Below are 13,928 nucleotides of genomic sequence, written 5' to 3' on the forward strand. Positions count from 1 at the left end.
TTTACAAATGTAAACTATGGTTTGAATATAAACAAAATGTATTAAGAGTTTTTTACGATGTCTTTAAATAAAGGTAAAATAATTAGCAAACTTTGGAGCCCTCTCGCGCCCAAACGAAGCAACTCGATAGAAGAAAGTTCAGGTAAATCGTCATATTTTCGACCAAGGAATCTGTCGTAGTCCATTGTACACAGTTCCCGGACACCTGTATATATTGTAGTACAAATAAAATGCACTAAGAAACGATTAAACACATGAGCATGTTTGAAAGATAACATGAAATCGTATGGAAGGGAACACAAGGAATACAAACATTTAATTACTACATACCACAATAAAAAGTAATATAATTCAAATACAATTACAGTTATAATAAATGAAATATAATGTTATTTAAACAATTACAAAAATCGGAACATTTTAGTTAACAGTTTTTGACTTAAAACATCATTACAATAAATTGCATACACAACAGTTGCTAACAATTCTTCTATATCTGTGTTCTAGAATCTTCTATGTGTAGAACCTCGCAACTAGGAGAAGGAACTCTGCCCCCGTTGGCGGTATGACGTAACGCCAACGGTGGTGGAGTTACCAGGCCCAGTTACGTCCGGTGTCTTGTCTTCTAGATGTTCTTCACTTCACTAAATATTTGACTGCTCTTTGTCGGGTCGCTTAGTTTTTTTCTACCAAATAATTTTAAACTACACTCTTAGTTAATTCACGCAATTCGTTCCCTTGTTAAAAAAATATAAGCTTTATTTCTTTGTTATTTATATGATTTATTACGAATAGCATAAATTATATTACATCGTTATCCCAATTGATGCATCCCGGTGTTAATTAGGACATCAATATTTCTTTCGGAGTCAAAAGTAAGGAATGTTATTCGATTCCAAACAGGATTAACTATTTATAGGACGACCACTGTTTCCCTCTGAAACTTGATATATTTTCAAACGTAGCTTTTAGTCGTGTTGCTCTGATAGATTCTGTTTCATGAGATATCTGGAACATAGAGTAATAAAATCATACTAATATTATAAATGTGAAAGTTTAGATGGATGCAAGTTTATTAGAGTTTATAGCCTAAACGGCTGAATGGATTCCGATATTTGGCTTAGATTTAGAAGATAGCTTGTAAGAAGACATAGGCTATTCACTTTTGGTTTTGCAATTTCTCATTATTTATGTTTAAGAAATGAAAGGCCTATCAGTGTATCTTTTAGTCATTGAATGTACTATAACATTAACCTAATAAGAAATAATTTATTAAATATAACACAATTTCTGTCTATACAACTAAGTTCTTTATCTCATCAAATTAAAATTTTTGGACTCCCACGGAAAAACGCAACGTCTGGAAACTTGAACGCATTGCATTCCGTCTCGTTTGCACTCGTTTCTTCGTTGAATATTGCTGTCCTGTTTGCACATTCCCGCTCGCCCAATGGAATCGAGCGCGGGAATGTCGGCTGAGAATTTCAAATTCAAAAAAGGAACGAAAAATATGCGACGCTAGCCGCCGTGTAGCTTCGTTCTAAAATATAAAATTATGTTTTATTTTCTCATAATAAGGTTCAAATTTGAATATCCATTGCTAATTATGGCAAGGTAAGGTTTGGAATATGAATACGTAAACTATTTTGACTGAATTAAGTTGAAATCTTAATATTGTGAAGTGCTGAGTTATGTATTTTTTGCAAGCAGTTTAAACAAATGTAATTTAATTTCGTACAAATACTATCAATGCAAACTAACTTACATTAAAAATGTATACGCAGTTCCTTTTAAGTATTTATACTACTTTGATTGCTTAGTTTGTGATGCTGTTGATCTTCCTTCTGTTTCCATTTAGCGCGGATTAGTATCTGAAAAAGAAATTAAAACAAAGTCAGAAAGTTTCTTACATCTACGTTACAAAAAAAATACATAAAACGCCCAAAATCTAAAACATCGTTCAAAAATACAAAAAATGACGTTTGTAACCAAGAGATGGCGTTAGTAGTATTATTAAGTCGATGTTTGTAGAAAATAAACGTCTCATTAATTGTGCCATAAACCATAAACAAGTTGCGTTGTGTTTTAAAATGAGTTTCCCATAGTGAATCATCAGGATCACTTGCGTAGGCGCACCTACGCGCTTTCTGTTGGATTAATACTATTCTAATATAACTCTTATTGGCGATGCATTAGGTTGATTTTTCAAGTTACGGTTGATTTTAAAAAGTTTTATTGTAATAGGATTTGAATTACGCATGTTTTTATGTTTTATTCGACTCCATTTATGTAATTCTGGATAGTTCATACAGTTGTAATAAATACTTTAATGTTTATAGTTTTTTTAACTTTTAGGTTAGTAAACCTAGGTGACTAATTTAAATCTATGTAGAAACACACACATGTTTTTTTAACGTTAAATTTTTAGAATTAACAAAAAATGGTGAATGTCTGAAAATACAAATAATAAAATTATAGTTTTTACGTGATGACGTTTTGTAGACATTGGTACACAGTGTTGTAGGGAGGCGAGCGACGCCGCGGGCAAGCACGTGTGTAAATATTTAACTAAAAGTCTCCTATTACCATTTCAAATATCCTGCGCCAGCCAACATTCCGATAGCTTCCGTGTAACCAACAGATCAACGCACTTAACATATAAGTAAATAAGTTACTTTTAGTTATTGCTTATGTACAATTATAAGTTGGGGATTGTGTTTTTTTTATCTTTCGATGAATAAGTTAAGTAAATAAGGTTAAGTATTGAATAAATCAAAGTAAAACTACTGTTCGTCTGTCGGTACGGTTGCAGCCACGATAATATAAATTTGGAAGAAAAAAAAAACCTCCAAAATAGACCAAAGAAAACCACCGGAAAACATGTCCAAACAGCGTTGCGCCATAAATATTCTAAATGCGTTTTATGATTCTCAGTAATGTTCCCTAACCTATCCCAAAGGCAATGTAAACAGCCGCCACACCGCGACCTCACTGGAGATATACTTTTTTACCCCATGTTTATTTTGACGCGATAACGAGTGCACATAATCTTTAAGGTCAACGCTTCCTTATCAACTGTACGCACTCTTTACGCAACTTTTTAATATATTCCTGTCACTAGAGTAACCATAAACAAACTGTTGCAAACGAGGACGTTTAACATTCTAAGCAGCTACTAGAAATATTATTCATTTCTGAATATAAACGAATAGGAGAAATAACAGATATTTTTTTTAGTTCGCAAACGAGAGAGCGGCGATCTGAATTCGCCGGGAAAGCGAAGCGATCGTTGCCCATATATATCCGCAATTGCAAATGCGTTGCCTAATCAACGGAGAAGGAGACGCACATAAAGAGGATATTTCTCCTTCCTATGCATTTCCTCCGTCAAATCCACTTTCCATTCCCATTCTTTCCATATAAGGAAATGGTGGGAAAGGGTAAGGACTAAAATCAAGCCTTTGGATTAGAGACAAAGAAAATTAAAAGCAGTATTCATTTACGAACACGTAATTTTCAAAATTGCAACAGCCTCTAAAGATACAAAACGATTCAAGTAATGCGTCCACTGACGTCAGATGACCTCAAAAGAAAGTGTTGAAGGTCATTTCTCGTTACCGACATTACGATGACAAAAAAAGGTTACTTGTCCATGGCCTTGGACGGAGTCAACGATCGGGAACCCTCGCATCCGACCGTTGCTCTATCCCTTTCAGTTGCAGGGAAGAATGCAGCTATCCTACTCCCACAGGCGGAGCTCCGCCAATAGGGGCCGGCGCGGGCGCAGTCGCGCGCAGCGTTTGCTCAGACGCATCCAGGGATGACATGGCGGCCTTTTTACTAAAGCTTTCACGTGTGCTTTTGTCTTTTTTGTCCTCTCCCCTATTGGATTATTTAATTGTGTGTCGCTTGCTGTATTAACGCACTCATGTTAATATTTAATTCTAATTAAGAATGCAATTATGCAATAGGTAACAATAGCATCATTACGCTAATTTTTGGAATCTCTATTGAGAATTTATTATAAATTTTTAATTAATTGTCCTTAAAATTTTAACTGTGTTATTTAAAAGTATATAATATTCTAATAAGCTTAACACTATATAACATATGAAAAGGGCAACAATGTATCGTGAGGGAGCTAGTGCTGTGGGACCCATTATCGACGGCTCTCGTGTGTGGAATACTTAATGAGTAGGTCTCACACTAAGGCATAGGGCTGCTAACTTTGCAAGTCCCAGATACTGGCAACAAAAATCTAATGATAGTAATCAAACTTCGGGCTGAAGAAAGAAATGGCTTGGTATACGCCTGATTAGACAAAGAATTAAAATAGAGTCACATTTATTGAATATTGTACAAGAAACTGTCCCTATAAGAGTTATAACGCGCGTTGCTTTGACAGGTTTTCGATCTGATTCACCGAATTAAATAAACTTCCTCGACTGAAGTCGACGTGGCAACCCTAGGCACCAGGCACATCGCACACTCGACCATCTCATTTCCATTCCTCCCTCGGATCGGCTCCTTTGTTTCAACATTTCTATATTTTTGTTCTTTTACTTTCCGAAGTCTTTTGTGTACTATTTGCTTTTTGACAAGTGCATCGCCTCTGAAAGCAAACATACGGCCCACAGTTTTTTGTATAGGCTGTGCGTCGTGTTTTTTGGGAATTCGGCTACCTGTTTTAGATATGCTATATTCGGTCTGCTTGGAAGATATTCAGGTTTAAATGTTTAGATTGCTGTTACTAGTTGAGCAACTTGTTTGTAGTTCAAGGAATTAGTTAATTTGTCTATATATCAAAGCATTGATATATCAAGTTTTATAATGTGAATAAAGCAGGAATTGTATTTACAGTGTTAAAACGAAGCTAAAAATCTTTCAATACTAAGAACTTATGAAAAAGCGCGGAACTGTCTAATATTTATGTTTTTAAAAATCGTTATAAATAAACGATTCATTTTACCGAGCACAAAGAGTACCCTGCAATACAACGTCAAGCTAAAATTAACCCAACCACATATAAAATAGAGTTGGTAATTGTGTGTTATCACAAACGGTAGCAGCAAGGTATTATTTTAATGGGCACTAGATTATCATAGTGCGTGGTGTGCACTCTCCCACGATTGTTTTACGTTCCCACCGCCAGGGGGCCGGGGGCCAAGGAGCCAGGGGGCTAGGGGGCCAGGGGGCAGCGAGTTTGCGGAATTTGATACGTTTAAGTAACATTGTAGTGGTAATCAATTCTCAGGAAATGCGGTACATTTTCCGTTTGTTCCGATAGTTCATTTACATATAATCTGCTCCGATAGTTGAGATCATTGCACTGGTTTAAGTATTTAAGACAGTTAGATCAAATTATATAATTTTATTTGCATATTTCAAATTATTCATACGTAAACATGGGTCGTAGTTTTCCCGCCATTCAGTCTAATAGCGGCTCCCCATTTTATGTGATATTTTATTATAGTTTTTTTACGTTTTAAATGTTTTCTAGGAAGCCTATCAAAAGTAATTAATATTGTAACAACTTTACCCGACCCCCTATTAATGCAGTATGCGGGTGTGCATACACACTGCACATCGTAACGCGGTGTACATGTCACCAGAAATTTGTGAACTCTGCTCATTTGTATAATGCCTATATAATGCCGTAAAAGCTCAGCAAGTTGCATGTTATCTTTTTACATTTCGCATCTTTGTAAATGTGACACTGACCGACATTGTAACAATTTGCCGATTACAATTAAGTTGGGTAATTTACAAACTGTCGGGGTTGAGAATTTACCGGTGACATGAACACCTGCCGGCACTTGACGCGGGCGTGGTAAGTGATGCGTGCGTCCGCAGGGGGCGCGGGGAGACTACACTAGTGCACTGCTCGGGAACAACACAAAATTATGTAGAGACAATGTGTCTTTTTGTATTTGAACAATTACATCATACTAATATTATAAATGCAAAAGTTTAGATGGATGGATGTCTGTTAGAGTTGGTAGCCTAAATTGCTGATCGGATCTCGATGAAATTTGGCATAGATGTAGAGGATAGTCTGGAAGAACACATAGGCAATTTACTTTTGTATTTATTCACGCGTACAGATCGTGGGCGAAAGCTAGTTTATAATAAGAATTATAATAGACTAAATTTAATGGTGAATCGGTAATATTTAAAATAGAACAGCGTTAAGAGCGTGCGATGTTCTGCTTGTAACTTGTTACACCGCGAGCATTGTTGCAATCAGTAGAGTTACGGAGAAGCCAAGCGACCAACGAGTCGTTCTATGCAAATACATCGCGTAACATCGGTCATTATGCACTTTAAATTGCAGTTTACTCGATTTTTTTATTGTATTTGACACATAAATAAAAAGTTATTACGTACAGTTAATGCAGTAAGATTATTCTTCTTGCCGATTATTGAAACGACATTTAAATACAGCTTTAATGATAAGTCCACGCTTAAACGCCATTAAAATCTTGACTATTAAAATTAAAAACAAATTTGCGACGCTTACGAAGGAAAGTGTTTATTATTTGCAATATTCGGCTTTAAACCATTTAAAGCATACCCAAGAATGCATGTATTTAAAATGTACAGTTAAATTACCTACAATCGTCACTTAGTACCGGTTATAAGATCTAAGTTTGTCCTGTGTAGGGCGCTTTGTTGAAGCAAACGGGTTGTTGGGTGACGTTTTGGAATGGTATCGACAAAAACCCACCCCGGCTCGCTCCCCGCCAGCGGCAGGTCTAGTGCGTCTATTTTTAGTTTTAAATTTTTTTATAACATTGTATTGTATTAAATATCAATATACTAGCTGTTCCCGTGCGGCATAACCCGCATTTAATTATGATTTTTTTATTTTATTGTTTACATTTGTCAAATTATTAATAGCAAATGTTAAAATGACATGACATGACAAACCTTAGCAATTTTGTTTTGTTGATGTTTGCAGCAACTTCTGGTCTCTTTCCCACATTAGGGTTTTTATCCAAAATATTTACTCCCTAAGTCTAATGTCGTGAAAATTATTATTATTCAAAAACATGTTGTAATTGCTGACATCTTAGGCAACAAAGAAGTGTGTATTTACGCTTAATTATAATAGTTAGTATAGATAAGTTAATTCTATTTTACTGGAATTTAAAAACTGAAGATTCTGAGAGAGAGGAAGTTTGAGAGTAGCCCCAGTAGTAGAGAAGTTAAGGAGTAAAAAAGAGATGAATCGCATGTTACAAGGAAAATGTTAGTTATTAGTGTGGAGGTACACCGGTAGAGGTAGACTTAGAAAGAGATGGATGGATTGTGTGAAATGTGACATGATCAAAAAGGTTGTGATGACTGAGATGACGTATGATAGAGTTATTTGGAGGACAAAAACCTGTTGTGACGAGACGGGAGTAGTATAAGGAGGACGACGAAGATTAATTTCAGGATTCTTATTATTATTATGTAGTTTGTGGTGCTATAATTATTTCGAAAAACAAACAAATCTACATACAATAACTAATGATACCTGAATCTAGATTGCAATTCAATAATTAACTACCGTTTACTAACAGTTTTTATGTGCGATAACTACTCGTATATAAAGATTATAATTCGACCATATATTAGTACCGTATAGTATGGACTTTTAATACAATTTTGTAAGAAACATCTTGAGTATATTAACTAGGTCGCTCGTCCTCTCCCTACGTGTATGAATTCCATTGAGATGACCGGTTTACACAAAGGGCACATCCTTATTCATGGCGAGGGTCTTAAATGTTCAATCTTTTTAAAACTATGAATTGTTACTTTAGAGACAAACGTATCTTGGAAGGGGACGTCTTATAACTTTTAGTTAAACATTGAATAGGTTCTATATTGACTTGAAGTTAAGTTATTTAGATGTTTACACAAGAAATAACTTGTAAACGAATACGATACATTTACTACTTATAAAGTGGAAAGATTTGTATTTCTATGTATTGAAATAACTCAAAAACTATTGGACCGATTTCAAAAATTCTTTCACCATTAAAAAGCTACGTTATTAATGTGTCACCCAGGCTACATTTTTTAATTGCAAGCAGACCAAGTCGCAAGCAATAGCTAATACTGAATATGTTTAACGTTTCTTGCAACTGTACCTTAGTCTATAGTAAGGGTTGAGGACGGGAAAGAAGTCTTTAAAATAATAGAACGAAATCAAATGATTAAAATTAAAATTGCTTATTAAATAAGATAATATTAACATGAACTATTTTTTTATAGTTTTTTTTTTAAATTTTAACATCACTATTAAATATATGAACGTATTGAAACCTAGGAGTTGAAATAATGTAAAAATCAATACGGTAGATAAAACTCAAATCTTTTCGAAGTGTGGGTGGTTTTTAAACCACCAGGGGAAGGATAAAAAGGGATACTTTGTAGCGCTGGTCTTTATCGCATGTGGTTTATTAATGAGACTGTGATAACGTCTCACCCGAAATAAATCGAGACATGTTCAATATATATAAACGATAACACAGACGGACAGACGCCCTTCGATACATCATCGGAGGAATAAAGTTTTCAAGATAACGAAAAGGGTTTTTGTTAGCTTGAAGACAACGCAGGACAGACGACGCTGGCGCACTCGTGTCGGAGGCCAAGACCCACTTTGGGTCGCTGCGCCAACGCAGTAAGATAGCATACTTTTGACTCAACTATCGCAGGATTGTTTAGTCTCGCTTTGATTCCTTTGAGCTTATGGAGGACTAGTCGAATTTTAGTTGTGCAACTAAACAGTTGAATTGACTGCGAAACAATCGACAATCGCAACAACAGTTCTGACAAAGGCATGCGCACGCTCTTCAGGTATTTAAAACATAACACTACGTTACTTAGGGCTTGTCCACATTAATTTATTACCTAAAACATAGTTGTTTATAACATTTACAAATATACACGACTAAATTTACGTTCAAACATTAATTACTAATTTCGTCTAGTGTAAACTAAGCATTAGTAGACAATGAACGGAGTAACGACAGAGCAGGTATGGAAATAAGCTCAATTGAGTAAATATTAAAAAAAATAGTACCGCATGTAGCGAAAGAAATAGAAGATGGAATAATTTAGTTGCTTCAACAAAATTGAAAACGTAAAAAAGTATAAAACATAAAATTTTAAATGGTTTTAAACGTTATTTCCTTTGAAGTTTTACTGTGTTAAATAGAACGGGTTGTAGTTGTTTGTACAGGCGGTCGTGTGGGTTGTCGGGATGTCTTGTTGCGTGCGGGGACTTGGCCCTCAAAAGTCAAACTGGCGCGACGACCTAGGGCTGTCTCTTGTAAAGATATCGATAATCGCCTCCATTTTATTTATCTGTAGAAACTGTCTAGATTACGTAAAGTGTAGCTTGAATGAATAATCCTCTATACTAATATTATAATAGGGAATTTGTGTTTTTGTATGTATTGAAAAACTTCAAAAACTGGGCCGATTTCAAAAATTCTTTCATCTTTAAAAAGCTACGTTATCGGTGAGTAACAAAAGCCGTAATTATGCGCGGACGAAATCGCCAGCAACAGCTAGTTTCTTATAAGAATTAAACTAAAGTTAAATAATCTTACGTTGCAAGTAGAACATTTTTGGGTTACTTTTTTTTATAAAAAATAAACAAAGTTAAGTAGAAAACAATTAACAGGTTCAATTTTAAATATATCTACGCTTAAAATAGACAGTTTTTCACACTCTTGTCATTTATATCGACAACTGACAAATGTCACACATGATATCCTCACTAAGAGGAACAAAAAACCTGTCTACAGGTCACCGCTGACCTCTCCAGGTAGGGTCCGACTGGGACAAATTGTAACGGCCCTGTGCCCTGTAACCCGTATGCTTCGCTGCCCTTTGGGAAGGGAGTTTTATTGCCCTACAGCTGTGTGATCGAACATTTACGTCGTAGAATGTTACTCTTTATGGTTAACCAAAGCGTGTATCATTTTTTTTAAATATCAATACCTCATGTATCGTAGAAGAATGTATGAAATTGTAATTATCTTCTTAATATTATAAATGCGAAAGTTTAGATGGATGGATGTTTGTAGAATAACCGCTGAATGGATATCTATGAAATTTGAAATAGATGGAGAGGATAGTGAACACAGGCTACTTGCTATTGTTTTTGTAATTCGACGCGGACAGTCGCCGAAGAAAGCTAGCATATCTATAATTTACGTTACTAGTACAAATATGTCAAGATTGATAATTGTTTTATTAATAGTTAAAAGTTGTGAAAACTGAACATTTCTAGATGAGATAGCAAAATTAAAATTGCGTTTTTTCTTATGTTGATCACAACGTTAAAGATTTTCTTTACAAATAATAAAAACTGTACTGTTATAATGTAAATTTCGTATTTATTACGATTTATCGAGTTCTACTGTAAGATTTTAATTTTTAAATTCAATCTTACTAATGTTATAAATGTGAAAGTTTAGTTGGATGGATATTTGTTAGAGTTTGTAACCTAAACGGCTGAACGGATTTCGATGAAAATTGGCACAGATGTAGAGGATAGTCTGGAACACATAGGCTAATTACTTTTGTTTTTTTTTAATGCCACGAGGATGGGCTCACGGGCGAAAGCTAGTATAAATATAAATATTAAACGTCCATTTCTGTATTTCAAATTGTTTCAAACTTTGAAAAAATAACAGTAAAAGGTAAGCGTCCGTACACAAACCAGCGCCATTTAAGCAAATAAAAGGATATCACAAAAAGAATATAATGAAAGCGGTTTAAATTAATACAAATTCATTATCAGATTAAAGGAAGGAGATGCAAAATATTGTTAGAGGGAGAGATAATGCGAAAGAGGGCAGGGCCCCTATAGTCGATAAATTACGGTATACCCTCATAACAAGGGTACTAAAGGGGCTCGTGTGATCATTTTGCTTTACAAGTGTTACTGATCAACTTCAATAATTATTTTTATAATAAAGCACTTGACCACAAATTATTTAATTTCCTACACTGACTGGGTTATATCTAACGGTCGGCTTTCACAGCCGAAGCATCAAGTTTCAGTAAACTAAGATCATGTGAACCATTCCAATATGAAAACGTCTCATGGCGCTTTAATCGACTGTTCTATAACATTTACGTAAACAATGAAATTAGTTCTATATCTCCCCTCAATGTTATAAAGTATATATATTTTTTGTCAGACCATCGGTTTGTCTGTGACACACGGCATTTCAAACCAACGGTTAGTTAAGTAAATTGCGAGTTAACCGTTATACAGCATTCCTAGACGGAGCCACACGTTAGATGCACTATTGTGCGAATTTACACTCCATGCAACTGTATATAGCCGGGACAAAACCTATGAAGTCACATTTACTGTTTAGTCAAACGTAGATTCACATGGAAATGCACACTACTCCATTTTTAGTTGTGCAACTAAACAGTTGAATTGGCTGCGAAACAATCGACAATCATAACAATCGTGCGATACTCAAAGGTGTGCGCCCGCTTTTAAATTATGGATACTAGCTGTAGAATCGGGGAAATCTGTGGTGTTGCCCTAACAGAATAATTGCCTTAAATTTTCTATTAACCAAACTCTGTCCCTTACCGGACGGAATAATAATACCACTGACCAACCTTTTTCGTAGACAATAAAAGCTGTTTCGTTATTGGTTAATGTTCCACGTCATCTTAATGTGTGTTCAAACGAAGCTTTTGAGATACCGCCAGATTCCTTCACTGTACATGTCGCGGCAGTGATGTTCTACACTAAGATGTTACTATGTCATTGTAGAGTAATAGTAGTAAGTAACAAGCAGTGTTGCTAAAAACGTCCTAGGGAAACGATATACCGATTACATTAGTAACAATCTAAAAAAAACAGATGTTATATCAGAGACGGGATTGTAAGACAAAAGGGCGATTTTTAAAAATAATATTTTTTAAAATACTCCTCCATTAACTTTTTTCTAATGTAGTTGGTATAAGTAAATGACATAGAAATAAGAAAAACTTTAGCAACACAAATATTAAATGTATTTTAGTTACTTCGTTGTTTCATTATAAAAATATTTTCGCTCATATTCTCTTGGTGGAAATAGAGATAGATGTATGTACGTGAGTTTTGACGGTGGAAATTATGAATGGTTTGTATATAGAAGTTTTCAGCGTGGCTGGGTGCAGTGCACTAGCCGCGCTGCGCGGGCGCACTCCGCCGCGCTCGGGCAGCCTCGGAAGTGCTCGGAAGCGGTCGGAAGCCCGAGCAGTGACCTAGGGTAACTACCGCCGGTCGGGGGAATTGTAACATGCTCTCAAATTAGACCAAACGTGCGCCACATACTAAATAATATTCAGAAAGGCTTGAATTTGAAGAAATAATATATCTTCTAGCAAATTCGAATTATAAAAGAAATGGTAAAGAACGTTCAGAGAAGAATATAAGCCATTAAATAAACTTCTAGCACTTTCTATGTAAACTCGTTGTTACATTTCATCTCTACCAGTGTTTAGTCATAATAAAGTTATATTGTATCGCATAGTAATATTAATTTACATAATACTGTGTAGTGAGCCTTATTTAACATTCCGTGTCGAACGTTAGTTAGAATTCCTCGTCGCAGTCTAAACAAGAAGGATCGCGGGCCGTGAAAGTGCGCGGCCATGACCGAGTGTATTGACCTTAGCTTCCGATACGTCTATGTTGGCCTAGGTTAGGCCCGCGAGCCCCCGCCCGCCGCGCCGCCGCCCCGCCGCCCGCTAACCCGCGAGCCCGCGACGCGGTGACGTGGATGTCTATGGCATAGCCAATAGCCAATAGTTACACAGACTAAATAGCAAACTACAATGAATGTAAAAAAACAAAAAAACAGACTTTAAATACTGTAATTCTAATTAAATGTAAGATGAATTTTTATCGCTTTTCATCGATTATTTAAAAAAGAATTAAGCATTTCTTAAAGTAAAATACTGTGTGCTATAAGATAGAAGTTAGAAAAATCATTGTAACCAGGTATAACTTATAAAATGTAAAAGTACATTTTAAAATTAAATCCTTCATGTTATAACTATTAAAATCAAAATAATAGCAGCAAAAAATATAACAAAAAAGTATGGCGACAAACTGCAATGTTAAAAATGAGTAAAAATGTTAAATTGAATAAAAATCCAACAGGAATCCAATTCACGCGGGAGAAAGCATCAGCGACACAGAATAAAAATCTTATCAGATTGACTTACAGATAACATAATGTAACAATTTAAATAATTAAAAAGAATCTTACTAAATACATTTTTTACTCCTTATTTTAAGTAATAAAAGTGAAATTAAAAAAATACATAAAATAAGACTCACGTGTGTCAGGACGTTGCGCAGAGGCGACCGCGTGCCATGTGCACCGGCGACAATTGGACGAATGGATGCAACACCGTCTCGTGTCTTACATGTGTTTAAGAATTAAAAAAAAATCTAACTGACATAATTACAAATCTTTATATGGCAACAATTATTGTTTTTGGTTTGGGAATTTCGCGAATGCGGCAACTTCGAATTTCACTGTCATGTTCAGTTTATTTTATTGAGGGAATATGATGTGTGTGTGTGCGGTCGCGACGTGCGGGGCGCGCGAGGTCTGGAGCCGCACTGCGCAGGCGCGCTGCTCGCCAGAGAAATTACGTCAGTGAGTGTACCGCCGCGCGCGCACCCCTTTCTTTTTTTCCCGCCGTAATTAATTTCTTGCGAGATTTTCGGCGAAGTTTTTTTTTATTAAGAAAAGAGCAATAACTCGTGATGCATTCAGATAACACTTTCATAATAATTTTTATAATCGGATGCAAAAATTAAATGTTGTAACATTTTATGTAGTCACTAAATTTAGAGATATCTTTTGCATCAATAATTTGGTTTGAGTTAAAAC

At 35.4% G+C, this 13,928-nt stretch overlaps 1 long non-coding RNA gene across 1 annotated transcript; it reads right to left on the reverse strand.

The window, feature by feature from the left end:
- Nucleotides 1-400: 400 nt before the first annotated feature.
- On the reverse strand, nucleotides 401-13,661 carry LOC106104030. Its single transcript, XR_001225649.1, has 3 exons — nucleotides 13,367-13,661; nucleotides 1,766-1,871; nucleotides 401-1,008 (listed from the first exon to the last, which is right to left on the reverse strand). It is a non-coding gene; the product is annotated as an uncharacterized LOC106104030 (long non-coding RNA).
- Nucleotides 13,662-13,928: the final 267 nt, after the last annotated feature.

The sequence above is a fragment of the Papilio polytes genome, unplaced genomic scaffold (genome assembly GCF_000836215.1).
Source record: "Papilio polytes unplaced genomic scaffold, Ppol_1.0 DF823692.1, whole genome shotgun sequence".
NCBI lineage: Eukaryota > Metazoa > Arthropoda > Insecta > Lepidoptera > Papilionidae > Papilio > Papilio polytes.